Source organism: Colobus angolensis, unplaced genomic scaffold (assembly GCF_000951035.1).
Source record: "Colobus angolensis palliatus isolate OR3802 unplaced genomic scaffold, Cang.pa_1.0 Scaffold192, whole genome shotgun sequence".
Lineage (NCBI taxonomy): Eukaryota > Metazoa > Chordata > Mammalia > Primates > Cercopithecidae > Colobus > Colobus angolensis.
This window is the reverse complement of record NW_012115066.1, coordinates 2267983-2293270: the sequence shown is the minus strand read 5'-3', so window position 1 is coordinate 2293270 and position 25288 is coordinate 2267983.

Genomic DNA, 25288 nt, shown 5'->3' with positions numbered 1-25288 from the left:
AAAAGCTGGATTCAAACCCAGATCTGAGTAAAAAATCTCTCATATCCACTAAATACTGCCACCAGTAACAATATGAAAAAAAATCAATGCTTCCCTCATATAATCATTCCTGTCCCAATTTTATTTGTTTCCTCTGTAACCAAGAGCTTTCACGGAGGAAAAAAGGAAGGGTGTCTAGGCCAAAGACCATCATTTAGAACCTGTGCAGTCTTCCCATATTAAATGGAAGAATTAAGTATTTATGTCTTTTTAAAGCTATTGAATGAATATCCTTTAGATCCAAGGTTCCCTGACTGGTGCAGCCTGAAGAATTTTGAAGACAATCAAACCTAAATTCATCTTCCAGCTCCAACCTTCCATTTCCTATTTGACTGCTCTTATCTTCAATGGCTTCATTTATAAATTGGGGATTAAGTAAAGGGATTGCTGGCTAAAAACCTACTCAACCAGTCATTCAACTTAGATGTGATGAAGCAGAGATAGAGATATGAGGCTTAGAACATTTGGCCCTGAGTAGCATCCCTGCTTCCTGATTCCACCACCTGGAATCAGGTTACACGTGGTGGAGTTACACCAGGTGGAGCAACCTTGGGCAAATTTCTTAATCTCTGTGTCTATTGCCTTATCTATAAAATGGGGCCTGACCCATTAGAGTGCCTGACCCTGGAGGTTGTTAGGAGGATTAAAATGGGTAACAATATGTAAAACAATAGGGCAATGCCTGTCTTACAGTCAGAATAAGAAGTTCGTATTCCTCAGGTTCATCTTAATAAGGCTATTTCACCAAAGACTAGGAATGTGGGCAGAGAGTCAATAATCAATATGTGAATAACTCAGAGGCTGTTTCTGTGATATGAGTGACAGTCATTCTATTAAAATGCTGCATAGAAGCAAGGACAAGAGAGTTGCAGACAGTAACCAGGCATGTTAGAGTGAGAAAAGTCAAGGTCATACTGAAGAAGAGATATGTGACCCACAGTGCATGCACACTGCATATGCCTGTCATATCAAACTCCTCTTAATGTTAATAGGGATGGTACCAGGTTCAAGAAGCAAAAAAAAAAAAAAAAAAAAAGACCTGGAGCTAGCAAATGCAACGGAGTTTTATTAGGAGGAAACACACACAGGGACAGTCCAGTGGCAGCAGGCTGGGCAGGAGAACTGTAACTGTTTGCAAAAAGCATGCAGTTTATCTAGCATTTTCACTAGCACACTCTCCCTGACAACTTTTACCTGGCAAACTTCACTTAACCCCAAACACAGGGCCTCAATCCCCTGTACAGCCTGTGTTCAACAGGAATGCACAGGGAGGCTCAGATGTTCCTCATAGACAAGGAACAAATTTCCAGGTTGGCTACTCCTGGATTCCTTAGCTTGGAACTCCAAACACACATCGGAGTGTGCCTGCCATACAGGGTCACTCTCAGAGTGTGCTTAGTTAAGCTATTGCTGTCAGGTGAGGCTGCTATACACTCCACCCCAGCATACCTTTGAGTGGCCCCCACATTCTTATCATGCCATTCTTCCATGATTTCCCTGGGGCCAGGTATATGGAGGAGCGCTATGGACATACTAATCATAATATTAAAAAGAATAAATAAAATAAGGATAATTTGTAAGACTGAAAAGGCTCCAGGTACTCAAGTTAGCTGCTTGGATGCACCACAGAAGGGCCGTGGTAGCAGAGGAGAAGAGGGACAGTTCTTAAGAGTCCCAACAGTCTGTTTTGTTCCAGAGAGAGGCCACCATCTGCTCCCAGTTGTCAAAGGGGTTTGCTGCACACCATCTATGGGCAGAAGGTGAGATACTTAGTAGGTACAAGAAAGGACAAGTCATGGGGACTTAACAAGACAAAGGAAATTGTGTCCTTCTGAGAGAGCACCACTCTGGCAATGGCCTGGTGCCTTGTTTACAATACTGAATGTATTAGCCACCCTCAGTGGTGTATTGTGGGAGGCCAGAGTAAGACAATGGGGGTAACATAATTGTCCATAATGAGAGGACGATAGTCCCATTGCACAGGGAAGACCAAGACTCATTATTTTAGAATTACAAGGGGGAGCAGTGTGTAAAATAGGTGTGACCTGTATATCCTGTTCTAGGTCCTTCCCCCGTGGAGGGAAACAACTGAACCATGGGGGACTGGTAGCCATTTCCAGGGCCACATTGTGATGTGTTCCCTTGTGGCTAAATCCTGTGGCAACAACAACAGCAGTTTACCGTGAATCTCCAGTTGAGGCAAAGATGTACTGTCCATTGCACTGTCCACCTGAATCCTGACGATGGTGTCAGGTCCTTGCATCAGGAAAGCGTACGCACAGAAGTGATGAGAATGCACATGATCATTCAGAGTGCAGGTGGCTGATGGTAAGCAGCAGCCACTGCCAGAGTTGTTGCTTCAACAGCTCATTCAACTGTTCAGTCAGCCCTGCTGCTGTAGGGTTGTTTGGCAGGTAGAAATGCCAGTGGATATCCAGGGCCTCCACCCATCCCTGCACTTTATGTCCAGTAAAGTGCGAGCCCTGGTCACTGTTGATATCAGCGGGGATGCAATAGGCTACACACAGCTGCTCTAGTTCTTTTATGATGGTTTTCTGGATAGCACTTTTGCTGGGATATGCCTGTAGCAGCCCTGTGCAGGTGTCTGCACAAGTCAAGGCAAAGTGGCAGCCATCGGATAGAGAAAAAAAGTCCTATGTATTTACCTGCTATCATGGGCTCTAACCCCGGGCAATGGGTTCAGTATCATGTGGCAAGGGCCTGGAGAATTCCTGTGCTTCTCGTTGTAGCAGCCACATGATGAGTCCCTTGAAGATGACCCAGCTACCAGTGCACAGGACTCTTGGGTCCAGCTCATGGAGGAAGACCATCCAGGCTCACAGCTCGCCCCATTGGCTACTATGTCCTTTGCCTGTATCAAGCCAGGAACTATCAGTGGACGGCTGGATGGCCACAGATGTCCAAGCGCAAGAACTGCCTCACCACCAGCCATGTATGAACCAGGACTAGTCATGAATTGGACTTTGTCCCTCGTGTATAAAGGAGGGTATCCCTGAGGTTCAGTAGCCTCCATCAAAGACTGTCCTTCAGTTCTCACACAGTGACAGGACCAAGCACTAATTGGAGCTCCTCGCTCAAGGTGTAATTAGTTAATGTACTCCTCTGTTGCAAATATGTATGTCATTTGACCACAGTTTTTGTCTGGCATTCCCAGACTTTGGTTTTTGGAGGTATCCTTTAGCCAATCTGCTATGAGGTGCTGGGTGCCTATTAGCATCCCCTTTGCAATGCCCTGCAATTGCTGTAAGGCATAGTATGTAGTGCAGAGTTGCGGTTCCATAGTACTACATCTAAATTCAACCCCCTTACATAGTTAAGACCAGAATCTCAAAGGCATATGTTTATGTCCTTGCCTTTGCCACAGGCCCCACCTAAACTCCTCAGGGTAACTGACTGCATACAGTTCACATGGCTGTCCCTGCACAAGAACTCCCAAGGCTTATGTTTATTCCACCACAAGTTTTCAGAGACCTCATCTTACTCTGTGGACCAGTCCCAGCGGTATACAGGCCTAAGGAGTTGGGCCAAATGGTGAATAAAAGTATGCCTATACCCTAGAAGGTCTAAGAAGGTTTGCAACTACCTTGGTGTGGTAGGACGTGGGTGGGAATGCACCTGATCCATAACAGCAGACTGAATGACTATGGTCTTGCCTGACCAGATGACACCCAAGTATTTAACTGACAAGCCCAGACCCCGGACTTTGTCTATGTTGATCACCCATCTTCTGCTTGCCAAGTGGGACATCAAGGTGGGGACTGCAATTTGTAAGGGAAAAAGACTCAGAAGTCAATGGAAAACCTCGCCAGGGTGGTATCCTTGGGACAAGACAGTAAAGGGTCACTGTTTTTCCCAAGTGAGTGCAAATTGGTCTTGACTCTCTGGAGCAATGAGGATGCTGAAAAAGGGTTGGCTAAATCTATAACTAAATGACATTTGCCCAGTGCCTCTCCTACCCTTGTCAGAAGACAGACAACATTGGGAACAGTGGCATACACTGAGGGGACCAACTTAATTCCTGGCAATCTACTATCATTCTCCAAGTCCCATCAGGCTTCCACATGGGCCATACAGGGCTGTTGTACGGGTTGTGCACTGGCCTTATAATGCTTACCTAGGCTAACTCCTCAACATTCCCCATCATTTCATCACACATATCCTGACCCACACCCCAGCAGGCAGTACTTCAACAGCATGGAGTCTACTTCATGTTTCCCCTGATCATGCACTTCACCATCCTAACTCTCAATCCAAGTGCCCTGACAGTTGTTTGGAGGGTCAACCATGATAAGATATCAATTCCCAAGATGTACCCTGAGATGGGAGCAATGCGTACTAAACAGTGTTTTGATGTTAGTCTCCTAACTTGCAATACTAATTCAACCTGTCTGACTTCCATGGCCCCCTCCATAATCATCTATACTGTTAAAGACTTTTTGGAACCAATGACCTTTACCATATACAAGTACATTGGGCTCCAGTATCCACTAGGGCTAGCATAGTCTGATTATTCTCTGGTGACCAATATATGGTTAATTCTACATGTGCCCTCCAGTCCCTGGACACCCCAGCCACCACTGCTTCTATCAGGACTCCAGGGCCACCTTCCTCCTAGTCTAAAGGGGCTGGTGCCTGCCTCCCTCTGCAGGAGGGGCAGTGGGCTGGGCGTGAGGCTCCTTAGGGAAGTGCTACTCTGGCTTAAGCTTCTGCCATACTCCGACCAGAACAGCAATAGACATTCCTGCCACCACCAGGCCACATCACATCTGTGAGCATATCTGTGGGCAGACCACCCTGATGAGACCCTTGTCTCCTTTCCTTTGGCTCCTCTGTCTTTCATTCCAGCAACGCATACCCCTCATCTACACAGTTTGCCTGTCTCCCCGAAGTCAGTGGTCACCTAAAACACTAGCTATCCTACCAAGAGGTCCAGGATAGACATTAACATGCAGTATCAATTGGTTGGGTTGCGTGCTGAATGGGAGATGGCTTCTTTTGTGCCAGCTCATGATTGGGGACTTTGTAAAAGCTCATGATTGGGGCCTTTGTAATGCTCAGTGTAGACTGCATGCTTCATTCCTAATTCCCAGAGGATGTCCCGCAATTCCTTCATAGTCTGCCATCACAAAGGAGATGTGGGGACTTACCCCTCATTTGGCCAGTAGAGGGTGATGGCCTGATCCCCATTACTGGCACCACAGAGGTGCTGCCTCAGGGCTGGGTGGTTTGCGATGGATGCCATTTTATGCATTGCGAGTCCAGAAACTCTCATACCCTCCGCCCCTATGTCCCATAGACAGAGGAGCCACCCCTTGATCAACCCTCTCCCCTTCTGCCTGATCCTATGTTCCAGCTCCACCAACTGTACAGTGGTGTAGTCCTGCATTGCAGTGTGCTGCCGTCTTTTAGGTGGGGACAAGTCTTGTAGGGCTACACCCTGTGGGAGCAGTTGATCTACTTTTATTTTGGTGATGACCATTAGATGCACAGAGAAGATGAAGATGGGAACCTCTACGAGCTTGTCCCAATCTTCACCCTCCTCCCCACTACAGCCCTCCATTAGGTTCCAGGACTTACAGTCCCAGGATAGTTTAGTACTGATGCTGGCAACCCTTCAAACGAGCTACCCGACAAGCCAGGGTCTCCACTTTGTCATTCTGTGCCCACAGGTCCCGGGACAGTAAGGTCTTGGATGTTTCAGCCCTAACTAATCTAGCATCTCTTTCTAACCGAAGTTTGTCCTGTAACTGATAAACCCTCACTCGTGCTGCAAAATCAGCCTCCACGGCTGCTCAGTGCTCAGTCACAAGCAGGAGCCAACTGCAGCTGCCACAGCTCAGGCAACTGACCCTCCCTCAGTCAGATCTCTGCCCTGCAACAACTCTTCCAGACCCTTCAGTATTTTGGGGGAATTCACATACTCAGTGGGTCCCATTCATCAAAGAGCAGTTATAGGGCCCCACATAGACGTGGACAGCCAGCTCAGGATGTCCCCTGCATATTTCCCTTCCCCGACTCCATTGTCTCAGTGCTCAGAGGATTTTCTCCACCCTCCTGGCTGGCTCGCCAATTGACATGCTAGACCCTTATTAACTTTAATAGAGACACCACCAGGTTCAAAAGGCCAAAGAAGACCTGGGGCCAAGCAGCCAAGCAAAGGAGACCTAGAGTTTCATTAACGGGAAACTTACACACAGGGACAGTCGAGTGGCAGCAGGCTGATCAGGAGAACAGTTCAGCTCAGTGACCATGAGCTAGGCAGAAGAATCATATGATTCAGTGGCAGGGAGCTGGGCAGGAGAACCACAACCACTTGCAAAAAGCATGCAGTCTATAATAGCACTTTCTTCTAGCACCCTACCCCTAACAGCCTCCCTCTGGCAACTTTCATTTCATTTAACCCATAAAAGGACTTTGATCCTCAATCCCCTGTATAGCTTGCATTCCATAAGATAAGACGTAGAATTCAGAAGTTCTTCATAGCTAAGGAATAATCTACAGGATAGCCACACCCAGATTCCTTCGCTCAGAACTCCAAACACACATTCAGGTCCATCTGCCACACAGGGTCATCCTCAAGTTATGCTTAAGTTAAGCTATTGCTATCAGGTGCATCTGCCATGCAGTGCTAAGCAGCTTGGCTCAGGAGTGATGGTTTGCTGAAAAGGAGCCTGGCTTTGGCATCATATAACCCTTGGACCAGATCCTGGTCTCACCACTTATTACCGGTGAATTTTTGATAAATTTATTGAAACTTTCTGAACCTCTTACTCCTTATCTATAAACTGGGAATAAGATGACCTTGGTACAGCTGGGAGGATTAAATTAAGAGACCTAACACGTAAATTACCTCGAAATGCCTGGCTGGTCTAAAATTGGGATTTATTTGTATTTTGCCTCTTTGGGGAGCTAATTGTGCCAAAAGGAGAGGGCAACAAGATCCTTTATCTACACATCATGTCCATCAGGAAAAATTATGTCACCACATTATAATTTTCTCTGGTCAAGTCCTCCTCAAAAGTAAGAAAATCATAGGTAACCCCAAATCACACATTTCAGAAAGACACAGCAAGGAGTTGGCTATTCAGTGATCCAGGGTGATCTTTTTTCTGTCATCATATTGATATCTTCTCTTGGCCTATCTTTTCTAATTGGAATATGCTTTTTCTGAACAAATTTCCATTGCTTCATTTTTCCCATACATCTGTAGGTCAGTGACACCTGGAGAAAAGGAAAGCGCTGAATTTGGCTTTTCATAAACAGAACAAGCTCAAGCAAGCCACCTTTTCACATCAGGAGAAAAGCTCTTCTTGGCTTGAGAAACTGAGGGCTCCTACCAAACTAGCTTATTTTAATTGAACCCAGTTTTTCAATACCTAATTTGAAACTGGATTGGGTACAGTGGCTCATGCCTGTAATCCCAGCACTTTGGGAGGCTGAGGTGGGCGGATCACCTGAGGTCAGGAGTTCGAGACCAACCTGGCCAACATGGCGAAACCCCGTCTCTACTAAAAGACAAAAATTGGCTGAGCATAGTGGCTCATGCCTATAGTCCAAGCTACTCAGAAGGCTGAGTGGGAGAATCACCTGAACCCAGGAGACAGAGTTTGCAGTGAGCCGAGATCATGCCACTGCGCTCCAGCCTGGGCAACCAGAGCAAGACTCCACCTTAAAAAAAAAAAAAAAAAAAAAAGAAAGAAAGAAATAGAAAAAGAAATTGCAACTGAAGAGAGAAGAAAAATTTTAAGAAGAATTTATGCTATATGTGAGGTTGAGGATGTTAAAGAATGAAAACAGGGTCAGAAACCCCCAAAAAAAGAAAAAAGAAAAGTGAGTTTGTGCTCACAAAAGGAATTATGGAGAATGAAGAAGCACTTTGCAGATATACTGAGAGAGAGAGGCTCAAGAGAAAATTAGCCTCCTAATGAAGGAGGAGGCATGCTAAATTAATTATGCCTTTGAAATATTGACCTCATTCCTTAAAGCTATCACAATCCTGTAAAGAAAGAAAAGACATTTGTACAAGTTAGAAGTAATGGAGCCTGTAAGGAATTAGCCGTCTATCAAGACCAATAAAGGGGATATTTAGAGAACTGGAACAAATGCACATCAACAGGTCTCAGTGTCTTTTACTTACAGGCAATTTCTTGAAATAGCACTTAGGATTTCCCTTCTAAAAAGAAATATAAACATTATCTGAAAGCTCAGGGAAATAGCAATGTGGATTGCACAACCCAAAGTAGAAAAGCCCTTGAAATTGCAGACTTCCAAGTATGATGGCTTCAATAATAGAAACAAAATATATACATAGGAAGGCCTTTATTAAAATAAGTCTACACTGAGCCTCAGGGTTTTTGTGGGGATTTGTTTTCAATAGCATTGATAAAATAAGAGTGGTCATCACTGGAACGTTTATTAAATTCCTTGTTTATTAACTGAGTGATTTGGGCAAGTCACTTTCTGAGTTCAGTTTTCTAAGTTCATTTTCTCCTCTTTATATTCTACTTAAAGTTTTTTTGAAGATTGACTATGCATGGATAAATGATAGAAAGTGCTGAGCAGAGTGCCTGATATACCAGAATCCATAATTATTATTGATCATTATTATGATCACTCCATTTACAGTTGATAAATTGTTCCCATATCCTCCTTGAGTCCCCACTTCCTGTTGTTGCATTTGCTCTCTGAATTTGTTTCTCTGTAAAGTCACGGTACCTGCCTAGCATGGTGGCTGAATGTGGATATAAGTTGAGTGGCGTCTAAAGGCATAGGTTTAAATCCCAGTTCCTCCACTTAATTGTGTGACTTGGGACAAGTCCTTTGACTTGACCACATATCTTCTTTCTCACCCACAAAACAGGAAAATTGAGACCTATCTTTCAGGGCTATAGTGAGGACTAAGTGAAATCATGTATATAAGGGCTTAGCATAGTAACTGATATACCATAAACACTCATGAATGAGCAGTTGTTGCTGTTGTTACTATAACAATATTATGGTTTTTGTTTTGTTTTGTTGTTTTCACTCTTGTTGCCTAGGCTGGAGCACAACAGTGCGACTTCAGCTCACCACAACGTCCACCTCCCAGATTAAGCGATTCTCCTGCCTCAGCCTCCCGAGTAGCTGGGATTACAGGCATGCGCCACCACGCCTGGCTAATTTTGTATTTTTAGTAGAGACAGGGTTTCTCCATGTTGGTCAGGCTGGTCTCAAACTCCTGACCTCAGGTGATCTGCCCACCTCAGCCTCTCAAAGTGCTGGGATTACAGGTGTGAGACACTGCACCCGGCTTACAATATTATCTCTTGATCTTATGAAAGGGAAGCTTTTCTTTGGTGATATCAGGCTGTCTTATGTATATTCAAAATAAGGGTACATATAGGGAGTAATCTGAAAGCTCAAAGCTACATGTTCTCCAGCCTAATATCTTTGTTGAAATCTCACCTAGGAATTTATGCCTTCTTTTTAAAACTAGAAGTAGAAATTTCTTTTTTAAAAATAGAAAGTGTGGGGGTGGTGAGTCATTCACAACTTAGAATGAAGTGGTTTAAATTCAAATGTTTGGTTCCTAACAGCTATTAAAATTGGTGCAGAGAAAAGGAGCATTTAGATGAAGAAAGAAAGAGTCATGATGATTTGGTGGGGAGGGAAAGAGAGACACCAAAAGAAAACAACAGGATTTCATGCCCATTCATCATCCATCTATCCAATCATTCGACCATGTATTATGTAGCATCTACTATGCACAATGTCTAAATGCCTAGCAATTGACATAAAGAGACGCCATTCCTATATTCAAGGAGTCTGCAGGAGAGTGGGAGTAAATAAGCTTGGAATCAGTATAGTGCATAAATAAGCGCTGTAACCTCAGAGTATATCAATTGTTTTGGAATCACAGAATATGATGAGGGAAAGGTAGAAGGATAAGGATAATGAATGGGTCCTGGAAACAAAGTGTCCTGTGAGCCATCTCTGCCAGTTCTCGATAGAGGATAAACTGGAAGGGACGTATTTCAGGCTGAGGGAATGAAGGCATGAAAAACCATGACCAATTGGAGTCCTACAGGTAATTCTGTATGATTCAAGCATTGACAATTAAGAAGCAAGAAGAGGGAAGGTGGTAGGCCAAATAGAGAGGGGCAAAATTGGACTTACTGAATGGTTTATAAGCAAAAAAGGTGACACAGTCATATATTCCTTCTAGAAATAATGTTATCGGATATTATTGATTAGAAAAGGTAAAGATTAAAGAAAAGGAGCCCAGTACAAAGGCTGTTGAAGTATATATCAAGAGGTGCTGACGATCTGAACTAAGGCAGTGGTAGGGATAATGGAAGATAGACTTATTTCAGGAACTAGATTTGATAGGATTTGTTGACCACTTGTTTTCAGGAGGCATCTAGAATGACACTGAGGTTACTAGTTTGGGTGATTAAGTGGATGATAGTGGCATTAAACTCAGAAAGATGGAAGGGGGAATGTACTCAGAGGGCAAGTCTCACAAATGTACAAAAGGCCAGCTTCCTACAGTAAAAGGAAGGAATTGGACATAACTCACTTGCAAGAATGCTGGGAATAAAAGGACTATAACAATTGCAAATAGTTATTTGTATTATTCTTATTTGACCCACTAATAACCTGAAAGTCAACATCCTTCAACATTCCAGCTGCTTCCTTTAACTGAAGATTGACAGTTCAGCCCTGAAACAGCATCAGTACACAAACGAAAGTGCCATAAACTTTAATGAGCTTTAAAAAATAGCTAAATAAGTGTTAATTTCTCTCAACAGCTGGAACATTTATTCCTGGGGTTGCTAAATATTAATAAAATATATCTGTGAGTAAATCCAGGGAAGTTGAACTGGTAGGAGACCTTGCTCAGATTATCCTGGTGAATATTTCCACTCTCCCCCATCCCCACCAACTGACCAGGATCTAAAGAGAAAAGCCAGAAGATATTGCTGTCATATCCTACACATCCAACGTACTCACAGTCAATGTCTCTAGAATGCCAATGAAAAGACCCTAAAAATCTTGGGGGGATCTGCAGGAAGTGATCAAAATACCTACAGGCCACAAGGTAGTACTAAGCTGGAATTCCAAGGCTGTGGTATGACAAATCATCCAGGCTATATCCTTCAAACGTTTTCCACACATGTACCTGACCTCTATGTGGTTACTTTAGCAAAAGAATGGAGTAAGAAGCTGCCATTTACTGAAGACTTACTGTATACACAGAGCTATGTTACATTTGTTGCATCTAATATTTCAATCACCATAATCACCACCGCCTGAAGGGAATACTATTATTTCTAATCCCCTTCTACAGATGAAGAAATCAAAGCTCAAAAAATAGAAGTGATTTCTTCAGAGTCTGATAGTAAGTGGCACAGCCAAGATTCAAGCAGAAATGTTTCTGCGGCCAAAACCAGTTCTACCACCACACTGTAATGTCTTAATACCTTTATCATTTCAATCCCAATTTTTAAGAATGTGTCGGAAACACCCTTAAATACTTGCTAACTTTGCTCAGAAACTTTAATAAATATGATTCAACTTTCCTTTTGGGTCCAAATACCTGATCAGTTATTAAGCCCACCCAGAGACAACCTATCAATGAACACATAATCCCAGGTACAGATTTAGGGTTTGTTATTTGAACAAGAAAGATAGATAAATATTATTACTAGAGCCCTACGATTCTCTAATATTAAATATTTCTATAATATTTCCTCTGGGATTCTCTTGGCAGCGATGTTTTTTTTTAGCATTCCTCCACTTTTTGCCACTTTAATCTGTTCTGAATAGAACAATATTCTCAGTCGGTCAAAAGTGCCATTTCCTTTTACAACCAAGGTTTTGCACAATGATGCTAAATAATATAAATGATGTTTTATTTGATGACTGCTTTATGAAGCCTCTAGTGGGACCAGACACTAGGGCTTCTCCTGTAAATTTTGCCAGCTCCCCAATCTGGTGCAGCTATCAACTTCTCCCCTGGAAAATTTAAATCTCTGTTTAAAACATTAACTTCTTCTTCATTTAATTTTTTATTGCTAAAGGTTTACAGCTGACTTTATGGCCCTGGGATGATTAATTTTTAATGTCTTTCTTTCTTTATTCTTTGATCAACTTCCTCCATTTTCAATTTGAATGCAATTGTACTTTTTCTAAAAAGCATTTGTCACTTGCTGGTTTGCATATTTCAGACAACCAGAGGTAGCTGATGCAGAGTGGAAGGCAGGCATTCCTGCAGAGAGTAACTGAAATATAGACAGTAACTCTATGCCTTTCATGTGACTCCTGTTGATAGTCAACCCTCTAACATCAGTAAATCTTCCAGCTCTAGGTCTTGGCAGGCAATGAATTCCCTGAGAGTGTTATCGTACTAAATCCTGTCATTGTCATGCATAAGGTACGGATTGAGTCGCATCTTTCAAACTACCAAACCATCATTAGGGAAAACAAATAGGTGAAACATACCTTAAAAACAATCTCTATCTGCTTCCACTCACCTACCAAAAAACAAAGTCAAAAGAAAATGAGGATTTGTTTTGCAAGTCAAAAAATCCCCAGCTTTTTATATTCATACAGCATATAGCCATTTTAAATGATGTAGAACACTTAATGACATGGAAAAATATTCATATATATTCAGTGAAAAAAAGCAGGTTACAAAACAGTGAGTATAGCATAATTAATTTTTAAAAGGTATATGTATGCATAAAAAGACTGAGAAAATGTATAATGGTTTTCTCTGAGGATGATAGAAATGTTTATTCTTGTTTGTCTTCGCTTCTCACTGCTAAGTTTTCTACATGACTATGCATTGCTTTTGTAATTATAAAAATAACGTATTTAAAATAAAAATTTCTTACATTTAGGTAATAAATGAAACTAAGTAAATAACCAGAGATCAAATTCTTGAGAGTGTAGAGGAGATATGAGAGATGTTGAAAATTAATAGTAATATTATAAATGCTTGAGGAGATGGATACCCTGTTCTCCATGATGTGCTTATTTCACATTGTATGCCTGTATCTAAACACTCTATGTATCCCATAAATATACATACCTACTATGTATCCACAAAAAATTTTTTAAGAAAAAATATTTATCAATATAAGGACATTGATAGGAGCATTATATTCCTAACTCTCAAAGTATGTGGTGTTATCCACATGTTACAAGAATGAAAGCCAAGGCTCAGAAAAATACATACGTTGTCTAAGTTTGTATAGATCATCGGGATCAAGGAAGATAAATCCTAGATCCCTGTGACTTCAAAATGTTTGTCATTGTCACGGTGCTATACTGCCTTAATTGAAGTGCATTTCTACATACAATTGAGCTACCACATTTATTCAATTTTTTTATAGAGAAGTAATGACTCCCAGCCCCAATGCTATTAATAAATCAAAAGTGTATTTCTAAATTATTTTTATCCTTACTTTTTTATTTCATTTATTTATTTATTTAGAAATAGAATCTTGCTCTGTCTCCCAGGCTGGAGTGCAGTGACACAATCTCGGCTCACTGCAACCTCCATCTCCTGGGTTCAAGTGGCACATTTGATAGTCTGTTCAGACTCTCCTATTACCCAGTTTGGCTCTGCAGACCACCAAGAGAGTGCTTAGCCACACTCTGTCACTCTTCTAATCATCAAATATAAACCTGAGTACCTCCTATGCACCTGGCATTGTGGTAAGCAAAGGTGTAAGTAATCATAATCAGAGCAAAATAAAATAAATATAAAATAGGAACGTATGCAATATGGCTTGGAAAGGAAGGAGATAGCTTCATGGAGAAGGTCTCTTTGCCAAAACTTAATTCAATAGAAAGACCCATTAGAATAGTGCTTTTGAGGGTCCTTGCATTGAATGCAAACAAACCTGGTGTATTAGTTGGGGTTCTCCAGAGAAACAGAACTAATGAGATACATAGATATGTAATTTATTATAAGGAATTGGCTCACATGATTATGGAGGCTGAGAAGTCCCATTATCTGAAGACCCAGGAAGCCAGTGGTATAGTTCTGAGAACCAGAGAGCTTATGATGTAAGTTCCAGTTAAAGAAGGCTGATGTTCTAGCTCAAGTAGTCAGGCAGAGAGAGTAAATTCCCCATTCCTCTGACTTTTTGCTCTATTCAGGCCCTCAATGGATTGGATCATGCCCACCTACACTGGGAGGGCCAATTGCTTTCCTTAGCCCACTGGTTCAAATGCTAATCTCACGTGAAAACACTCTCACAGACATACCAAGAAATAATATTTAATCTGGGCACCCTATGTCCCAGTCAAGTTGACACATAAAATTAACCATCACACCTGGCATTACAGTATTCACAACCAGGACACAGTATCAGTGTAATAGATAATTTATTTGAAGGAGACAGACAACTGAGCTGCCTTTGAACAACAGAGATTGCATACATTTTAAGTAGATCTTTTTTTTTTTTTTTTTTTGAGACTGAATTTCACTCCTGTCACCCAGGCTGGAGCGCAATGGTGTAATCTTGGCTCACTGCATACTCCGCCTCCCAGTTCAAGCAATTCTCCTGCCTCAGCCTCCCAAATAGCTGGGATTACAGGCACCCTCTACCATGCCCAGCTCATTTTTGTATTTTTAGTAGAGATAGGGTTTCACCATGTTGGCCAGGCTGGTCTCGAACTCCTGACCTCGTGATCCACCCGCCTCGGCCTCCCAAAGTGCTGGGGTTACAGGCGTGAGCCACCATGCCTGGCCTAAGCAGGCCTTTTAATGTTTCCCTGGCTCTAGTCTTGCTCCTTTGCAATCCAGCAGAAGTGGCAATCTTTCGAAAGGACGGATCCAATGTCACTTTGCTGAAATTCCTCCTCCACTTGCCAGAACCCATCAAAAGCCCATGTGCAGCTTCCCAGGCTCTCTGCTAGTACTAGCCAAGTGTGCTGATCAACCTGCAGCTCACCTCCAGCTTCATCACCCTCCACACCTACATTCCAGCCACCCTGAGTTTCCCCAGAACAGTATAATGATTCCTGCCATTGCACAAAGTATTCTCACCTCCTGGATGCTCTTGCATGCCTCACTTTTTCCACATGTTGAAAGCTAAGTCTAAATTCAAGACCCAGGTTAAATGTGGCCTCCTTGGGGAACCTTTCCCAGGCCCGAGGCAGAGGTAACACTCTATGCTGTATCTTAACAAGCGCTCTGGGTTCTTCACTTCATTATAACTCTCAGGATGCTGGTTCCCCTATGAGCACAGTAATGTGTTTTCATTTCTGAATGTCCAGTCCCTAACACAGGTATCCAAGCTTTTTTCTGCAAAATGCCAAATAGTAAATATTTTAGGCTTTGCAGGTCACACATGGGCTTCATAGCAACTACTTACCTCTGCCACTGTAGGGTGAAAGGAGCTGTATACAATAATAAAGAAATAGGTTTGGCTGTGTTCCACTGAAAGATCATTTAGTTTGCCAACAACTGGACCCTAACAGAACCTCAGGCACACAGTAGATGTAGGTGAGTGACTAGCAAAGCAGGACCCCTCTGCCCTTTATTTTGAAGGGAGGGTAGAATCCAGCTCTGTTGATGGATAGCATTTCACCTTTCCCCTATACTAACTGAAATGTGAAGCCTGAAGTTTGCAAGAAGGGATGAAAATGTGCATAAGAGCAGAAAGGGTCTCTGAGAGGTAGTATCAAGATTGATCTCTTCCCTTTAAGGTGCAAAGGTATTAAAGCATCAAAACATGTGGGGGAAGACCTAGGGTGTCCCTGATTGAGGCCTATTAGCAGGAGATATCTAACAAGACTCTTGAGATAAAAATCACCATAAATCTGTGCCAAGATATTGTTTTTGGATTTGCCAAAAGGCTGAGCTCGGACTATCTCCAAACCACATATCTGAGCAACATATGTACTTCTAACTCTCAGACAATGTGTTGAGCTAATTGAAAAGTCTGGCTAGAGAAACTGTTCTCCTGAGTCAGGGCTGGCATTAGGCACCTGTACCTGAGTATTACTTCGGAGAGATTTTTCTTCCAATCCTTTTCACATTCTGCCACAAGTCAGTCTTCCCTCAAACACTGTGGACTGGCCCCTGTGGTAGTCAGCCTTTCTATGAAGCACTAGGCAGCAGTTGCATGCACAGTAGAGAACAGGCCTGTGGTCAGAAAGACCAAACCTGGACTGACCATCTGGATTAACTTAGCACCCTGAGGTTCTTGTACTTATTATAAGAAGAGAATTCTCACAGGAAAAACTGCATTTCCTGCTACTATAAGCAGATAGGATGCTGAATATTTCAAATTGATGCGTCCCTGTCAAATGACATCTATTTGCCCTAAAAAACTAATAATGCAGGATGGGCACGGTGGCTCAAGCCTGTAATCCCAGCACTTTGGGAGGCCAAGACAGGTGGATCACCTGAGCTCAGGAATTAGAGACCAGCCTGACCTACATGATGAAACCCCATCTCTACTAAAAATACAAAAGTAAGCTGGGCATGTTGGTGGGTGCCTGTAAACCCCATTACTTGGGAGGCTGAGGCAGGAGAATCATTTGAACCTGGGAGGCAGAGGCTGCAGTGAGTGAGCCAAGATTGTGCCATTGCACTCCAGTCTGGGTGACAGAGCAAGACTCCTTCTAAAAAAAAGAATCTAATAATGTAGCCCCTCCCATTACAAAGTTATGAATGAACGAATGAATGATGGAACACATGAACAGTACAAGAAACGTGTCTGAAACACAATTCCAAATCTTTGGCTTCAAAATGTTCTAAATTAAACATCCCTGAGTACTTCCTCTGGCTTGACTTCCTACATATGCCTTATATGATTTTTTGCACCATGATGTGAAATACACAGCAAGCTGGTTACATGAGCCTTGACATAGCTAATACCCTTTTAAATTGCTTTGCCTTTGATGAGTACAAGTTCCCACTCCATAGGCCCCTGCAATCCAAATATCACCACGGTCATACTTTTGGCACAGCATATAATAGCTTTCCCAAAAACTGTCAAGATCAAAGAAGCGACAGTGTTACATTTCATCACAGTGCATCTCTCAAGTATAACCCAATTGTTTTTCTCAGTGGCCACTAAATCTGTCAGTTAGTTTCCACAGGCTTCTCTGAGTCACCCACCCTACACCATCACTGCCCCAGCTCCAAAACCAGGAAATAATTTAACCAAGATCTTTCAAAGAAAATTATATAAATATTAAAAAGGCTGATGGGCTGATCAGAACAGACATTTGATATTATGAGATTTGTAAATCAATTTATGAACTGTGTGATATATATAGGTAGAGGAATCAAGAGGCAATAACCATTTTATGGGGGAAGATCATAAACCTGTCAACTGTTCTATCCCTATGTGCATAAGAGACTACTCTGGTGCCAAAAATTGATGCTGTCACAGATCTCGTACAACAAAGCTAATGCATTTCTAATTTTACTATTAGTACTGTCTTTTTAATAGCCCGTCTCCAAAAAAGGATTTCATTTCTTCTGACATTTCCAATATGGTTGTTTACACAGCTGAGTAGAAGTAACTTCCTCTCGGTGAGCCAGCAAAGATTTATGCCTCAATTTTGACACTCATTTTGCATCCCAGAATTCCTGAAATCAGCATTCCCAGGGCCTTTAGCACGTGTCTTTAATCACTAGTCTCTGGATCCCTCTCAGATGCTATTTGGTGTTTAAACACTCTTCTATTTTTCCAGAAAGTCCTATGAAATGCCATTCTGTGACACAGAAGTAGAAGAGCTCCTGAGATCCCATTGAAACATACAGGACAAATGTTTCATTACACAAAGTGTGCTGGCTTGACAAGAGTTTCTGCTGCATTCCAAATCATGGCTTAGGGACAGAATGCTACCAGCTTCCAGCAATATTTCCTATTTATTTTGGTGTTTTGACAGTTTCCCTATCTATCAGGCTAAGTGTATATATGAGCCTCAGACATTCATACTTGCTGTTTGACCTCGGACAACTCACTGCTCCACTTGGATGGAGGATCTATCTAAGCAACAGGGATATTGATACCTGCCATTCCACCTAACAGAATGTAGTATCAAATAAGAAAATAGATCTAAATGCATTTTACTGTACAAGTAAAGCAGAATAACATAGTAGATAGAATTGGGGCTCTGAAGCCAAGCAACTCAGGTAAGAATCCTGAATCCCTTTTGTACAACCAGAGATATTTACTTTCTCTCTCTGAGCCTGTTTCTTCACTCATACAAGGAGAAAATTATAATTTTCCTGTAGGATTATTGAAAGCAAATGTGCCGCTGGGGTATAGTAGGTACGTACTACGTGAGTTCATAATCAGAACACATTTATTATTCTTCTCCTGCCTATAGGCATTTGCCCAAGCCCTACTCTTCACACATCCACCAAAATGAAAGTGAAGTCCAAACCAGTGATCAAACAAGTGTTTCATGCATTGTCTTTCATGCACAACACACATATCTCAAAGCATTCTCCCAGAGGAATGGATCCACCATCCTATAGAGAGGGTGCTCCATGGAGAGAAGAGGTATTGAACTAAAAACTCTTTTTTTGGAAGAAGGCCACAGCATCAGTCATATCAAACCAAATGGACAGACAGCAACAGGGTTTACCATTTCCTCTGGAGGTGTCGAACAGGACTGAAGGGCTGCAAACAGCATCACTTAACGGCTCTTCAAAGTTTTCAAGTACTAGCCATGTTACACCACCATCTGAAATAGAAAGCATCTCATTAAGGGAACCTACTGTTAACGAGATAATGAAATAGAATGTGTAATTCATCTTTGGACTCAAACATACTCATGACTATTTTGATAGAGCTGCTTTAAGTCAATTTCCCTAACACATTCATAATGAATTATGATAAGGAGTTTATAGGAACATGTCAAAGTCAGTGTACCATTTAATGACATGAGATGCTATTTGCTCAGTAGCTGGCATCTGCATGTGCTGGAAGGCTGCCTCGGTGTCACTCTGAGGAAGAGCTGTTGTGATCCCATTTTGCAGATGGATAATTTGATAGCAAGCAATTAGCTAGGGTTACTTAATACAATTAAATATAAATGATATTCAGAGATTGTATTAGACAATCTGTAATCTAACTTCTAAAAGCATTATTTTTCTGATTTCTCCCAAGTCATAACTGCAAAAAATGCTGGATACAAATCTGAGTGGGTAAAAAACACAGAAACACAAATTAGGCTAGTGCTGTCCAACAGAAACTTCCTATGATGATGAGATTTTCTATAATTCACTGTCCGTAACATCGGCCATTAGCCACCTGTGATTAGTGAGCATTTGAAATATGGCAAAACTAAAAAACTGAATTTTACATTTCATTTTATGTTAATTTGTGTAAATTTTCATTTAAATAGACATATACTCCTGTTGGCTACAGTATTGGACAGCACAGGCATAGGCAATAATGTGACTTTCCATGGTAAGTCTGTCAGAGGAATATCACAAAAGGAGGAATATCAGACAAGGAAGAATATCAGACAAGGAGGAAGCAGGAACTGGAATCCCTAGAATGTAAGGAACTGCTCTTTCATAGTCTGGATATAGTTCAAAAATTCCATGATAGAAGACCTAGACCAGGTGGACAGATTCCCCCTTTATCCCTTTCAGATAAGCCTACCTTTTTATCCCCAACAAGGAAGCTTCTTACGATAGCCTCTTGGGTAAGAGTTCCATACATATAGAGTTACCATTAAATGTACCATTCAACCTGTGACACTTTTGATAGTTAGAATGGTCATTATTAATAATTATGCTGGGAAAACGAACAGACACCAGGACCATCCCAGGCAAACCTCGTCACACAGTCACCTAAATTTAGGAGATCCTACAAATGCACATTCTCTGGCACACAGGACCACAGAAAGTCCTTGTTTACAATATCAGGCTATGCTCTACAAAGTATTTTACAGATTACAGTCCACAAACCTACTAAGGAGTCTCCGGGGGTACTTCTTAAAAATGCAGACAGGCTCCTGGGTTCTACCTTAGACCTAATAATCAGACTCTTTAGAGGTAGGGCTTCAAAATCTGAATTACCAGGTAATTGTTATACACAAACCACAATATAGAGAAAGACAATATCTGAAAATTGTATCCTATGAAGCAAAACCCAACAGTCAATACACAATGGGGTAGGGGCACTATTGTTTCTAAATTGTATTAATGATGCCATCTATGAACTATATTTGACAAGTATCATTCTTAGACTATGTGTAAACATACTCATGCTCAAAAATGTTCTTCTAAGCAAAGAAGGAAGCAACAAAAAAGGACAATAAACTCTTCCCACTCTGATTCTTTATGTCTACAGATTCTTCCAACGTCTGCCTCCTGAGACAGATGACCATGGACATGCTGCAAAATCAAAACTGATTTATTCATCCCAGTCTGTCCAAGGGTGGGCTATAGAGAGAAAGACTAAAAACAAGCAAACCAATATAGAACTCAAATAGAGGTCAGTGCTATGAAGAAATTTAAATATCCTGATGGGACACTAGAATGTAAAGCACACGAAGGCAGGAATTTCTGTTGGTCTTGTTTGCTGAGTCATTCCCAGTATCTGAAACATAGCAGGCATCTAATAAATACTTGTTCTATAAACAGACATGATGAAGGGGCAGAAAAGGACTACTTTAGATAAAATAAATAGGCAGTAACCTCTCAACTAAGAAGGTTCTTCCAAGCTAGGAAGACCATGGCAAAGAATTTTTTGGCAGAAAAAATAGGAGATACAAACGCCTTGCAGTTGAAACAAGCTTGTCCTATTCCATGAACAAAGTCCTGCGGTTCAGCTTGGTGACCGAGGGGAGAGTGGGACTAGGTGATGTCAGTAGAATAGGCTGGCACCAGATCATATAGGATCTTTTGGGAAGCCAGTGCTTTTAAAGCAGCGGAGTCAGATGATCTGGTCTATGATTTGCAAGTTTACTTTAACTGCCCTGAGGAAAATAATCTGTGGGAACACACAAGTGGAAGTAGAGACACCACCTAGGAGGTTATTACAGGACAGCCGATAAGAGCTAACGGAGACACAGACTAGGGTAGCAGGCAGAAGAGATGGAGAAAAGTGGGCAGATAAAAGACATATTTTTAGAGAAAGAGGTGGTGATGGCCACTGATGGTTTTGACGTGAATAATAAAACAAATCGGGAATTACAGATAGATGGATCCAGGTTTCCAGTTTGAACAGTGAGTATTTTCCATGCCACATTTCAATGAGTTCTGGTCTTTCATGCATTCATGTGCTCTGAGGACATGTCTGCACACACGCCTGGGCTAAAAGTGCCCTCTCAACCTCACCTTTCAGGAAAAGAAAAGGCTGAAACTTCACCCTGAGTATAGAAAGGTCCATACTGTAAATAATAAAGACACTTGCCAGGTGGAAATGGCAGTTTCAGTTTCCTTGCAGTTTTGGCTGAGAGGCCTCTCATCTCTCTTAATAGAAGAATTAAGGCAACAAGTTGCAACAAATCTCACCCATGGGGATGTTCTCTCTCCTTAGCCACCTTAAGGAAATAGAATTTAGATTTTTAAAGTGCCAGTTGCTAGATGAGTACCAGGAAGTTGCTAGTACGGAGCTGGTTCTGAACATAATCCATAGAACAGGGATACTGGGCTGGTCTAGGTGGGATCCAGCAGGTAGCACCAAGATCAAATGGAGAAGGTGCCCAAAGCCATGTTCAAGACTGGAAACCAAGAATCTGTAGCTGAACAAATGTCCAAAATTAAAGGACTCTGAAACATGAGGAGTAATCTCCAGGGTGACCCAATGGACTTTATCAGATGGCTTAAATACTTGCTGGGACCTCCCAGTTTTTCACCCATACCTCAAAGTCACTCAGATCATCTAACTGACCATCATTTCAGCAATGAAAAAAATGAGAAGAGGATCAAAGTGTTTTCTATCAATACCAAATTAATTATAGAAAACTGCCTCTGTTTTTACATTGCTCATTTCATCACATCATAGTGTTTAAAGCTACATCTTCCAACGGAAATGAACAAAAGTGGATGCTGCCAATATGCCACCTTTGAGTATGAAAAGGACTCAGCTGATATTTGAAGGATGTTTCTACTGATTGCCTATTGTCATAGCATGAGATTAAAGGGGAGAGAAAGTATGGCTTGTGATTGTCACAGCCTTGATGAGAAAGGCCTCCAGTCACATCTTATTAATTTACTGTGGAACAGAATGTCACATTGACATTTCAAATTATCCTGTTGCTTTGTTCACAGGATTATATTGAGCTTAAACTCATTGAGTTCCTAGTTTGGCTATTTATATGAGCTACAACTCTAATCTTCTGATGTCTTGACCTGCACACAAGACCAAATTTTACTATTTATAAAAATGATTACCTGCCCAGTCTTGGGGGGCAAGTAGATGGAGGCTCAAATATTCCTTGATCCACTTCCTAACTGGATCTTCTTGGTCAAGTGATTTATCCTCTCTGTGCCTTAGTTTCCTCATTTGTGATAAGAAAAGTAATATCTACCTTATGTGTTTCTAATGAGGATCAAATGAGATAATATGTGAAAAGCATTTAAAACACTTATACACTGTCCTCCAGGCCCTTAACGATCTGACCCCGCTATCATCTATGACCTAGCCTCCTACTCCATTTCCTACACCTACTCTAGTCCAGCCATGATGACACCTGCTCTTTATGAAACACATCTGAAACACTGCCACCTCAGGGTCTTTACACTTACTATTCCCTCTTTCTTGAATGCTGTCCTGCCAGATATTGACATAGCATCCTCTTTTACTTCCTTGTCTCTACTCACTGAGGCCTGTGCAGCCAGCCTCCTCTGATTCTATACCCCTCATTTGCTTTATTTTTCTCCATCGCTTTTATCACTACATAACATACCATGTATTTTGCTTGTTTTCTTTACTACCTGTTTTCTCCACTAAAATGTAAGCTCCATAGGGGTGGGGACTTTTTTCTATTTTGCTCATTGCTGTGTCCCCCATGCCCCTATGTCTACCTATAGACAAAGTTCACTATATATGTGATGAATAAATAAATGAACAGCTCCCCCCACCCACTGGGAGCTGAAGGACAAAAGGTAACATGCCACATATAATACAATGAGCCACCATAATGTCTTCCTTGTCCAAAGTCTCCCTTAAAAGTGTGTATCTTTCCTCATGTCTGACCTTAAAGTCATTTCTCTGATTAAGCCTTATTAATCTACAAATACTCTTGAGAAAGAAGATAATAATAAGGTATCATCAGTCAATAGTACTTTAGTATAAATTGGTGTGTGGAATCTTCACCTTGTGAATTACCTGAGAGCAAGTTCAGACAGAAGTAAAAAAGATGACTAAGGAAGACAGAAGTATTAAGGGACTGACTGATGTCAATGACCTGATACTGGGAGTGTGGGGAGTGGTGGAGGAGGGAAGTGTAAGCACCAGCAGAGGGAAGGAGGACACTGGAAGGAGAAAGGAATCTCTTTCCTACAGATTTGCCTTGGGCTGGTCCAGAATCTTCAGAAAGAAATCTTAAGCTGCTGGTGCCTCCTCTCAGGCCTAAGTGAGTACCCTGAATTTTTCTTTTTCTTTTTCTTTACTCTTTTGCTTAGCTGCAAGTCATAAGACTTAATATTCTCTCCTTTTCCCTGCCAGGCTACCACACCTACCTTACCTCTCAGTGTTTCTCCTCCACCAATGATTGGCAATGATGCAGAAGAACAAGTCCCCGTCTCCCATGACACAGGCCCCTGTGAGTTCAGTCCCTTTGTCAGCCTAGCATAGGACACATGTCCTTAAGCTGACTACGTATTAGAATCACTTAAGGAGTATATGTATGTGAGATAATATATGAAAACCATTTAAAACTATCATAAAGACAACTAGTAATAACATAGTAACAACAATGACAACAATATATAAACTATAGATAGATGATAGATAGAGATAATAGATAGATGGATGGATGGATAGATAGATAGATAGATAAAGAGTAAGAGAGATAAATTTTTTCTTTACTTATTCAGGGGACAGACCAAAGAATTGGTAAATTTCCCAAGTGATACGAAGATGTTGCCAGAGTTGAGAACAACCAGGGTGGAGTAAGCCAAATCCACACAAAGAAAAACTGGGCTCAACCAAGGCCTGGTCAGCTCTCACTAGATATGACAATAGCAAAGTCACTTCATTTTTCTGAATAGGAGTAACTACTTATTTATTTGGGTTATTATAGGAATTAAATGAAGTTATGTGAAAGTGTTTTATAAAGAGCTATATTACTGTTGGGTGCAGAGGAAAATTTTGGAGAACACCTGAATAAGTAAAACATACAGCAACCCAGGAAATTCCAATTAAATAGCTACTTTCCTAACTAACAGCTGTGACTACACAGGGAAAGGGTCTCCACACTGGGACACAGGATGCAGAATCGTGCAAATAAGTTGTCGATACTTGTGGTATCAACAATATTGACGTTTTAATTACCAAAGTATCTACATTTACTATATGAAACATAAATAATACTGTAAAGAAAAATAGAAAAGAAACTAAAATTACCCATAATATAACCATCTATGAATCACCATTATTGATATTTTCCAAAACTTTAATGCATAACACAAATATGTAAGATAAAAGTCACACCAGACATTGTTCTATGATCTCCTTTGCTCACTTGATATAATATAAACATATTTGAATATCAATGAGTACAGTTCTTCACATCATTGTCCTAATGGGTACATTAGTAGCCAGTTCCTGAGGATTTACCACTTAGGCTATTTCCAATTTTCCCTCTCTTACAAACAATTCTGCAGTACATCCTTGCACACATATCAATGCTCACTTGTCAAATTGTTTTTCTAGAATAAATTACAAGTAGCAAAGTTGCTCAAACAGAAGATAAGAAAAACAAATACAATTATTTGGTTTTATTACAGAAATACAGGATTTTAAAAAATTCAAACAATATCTGCCACTTGCTGATTAAAATCTACATTCTCGTGGCTAGATGCAGTGACTTACACCTGTAATCCCAGCACTTTGCAAGGCCGAGGTGGGTGGATCACTTGAACCCAAGGATTCAAGACCAGCCTGAGCAAAATGGCAAAACCCCATCCCTAGTAAAAATACAAAAAATTAGCCAGGTGTGGTGGTGCACGCCTGTATTCCCTGCTGCTCTGGAGGCTGAGGCATGAGAATCACCTGAAGCTAGGATGCAGAGGTTACAGTGA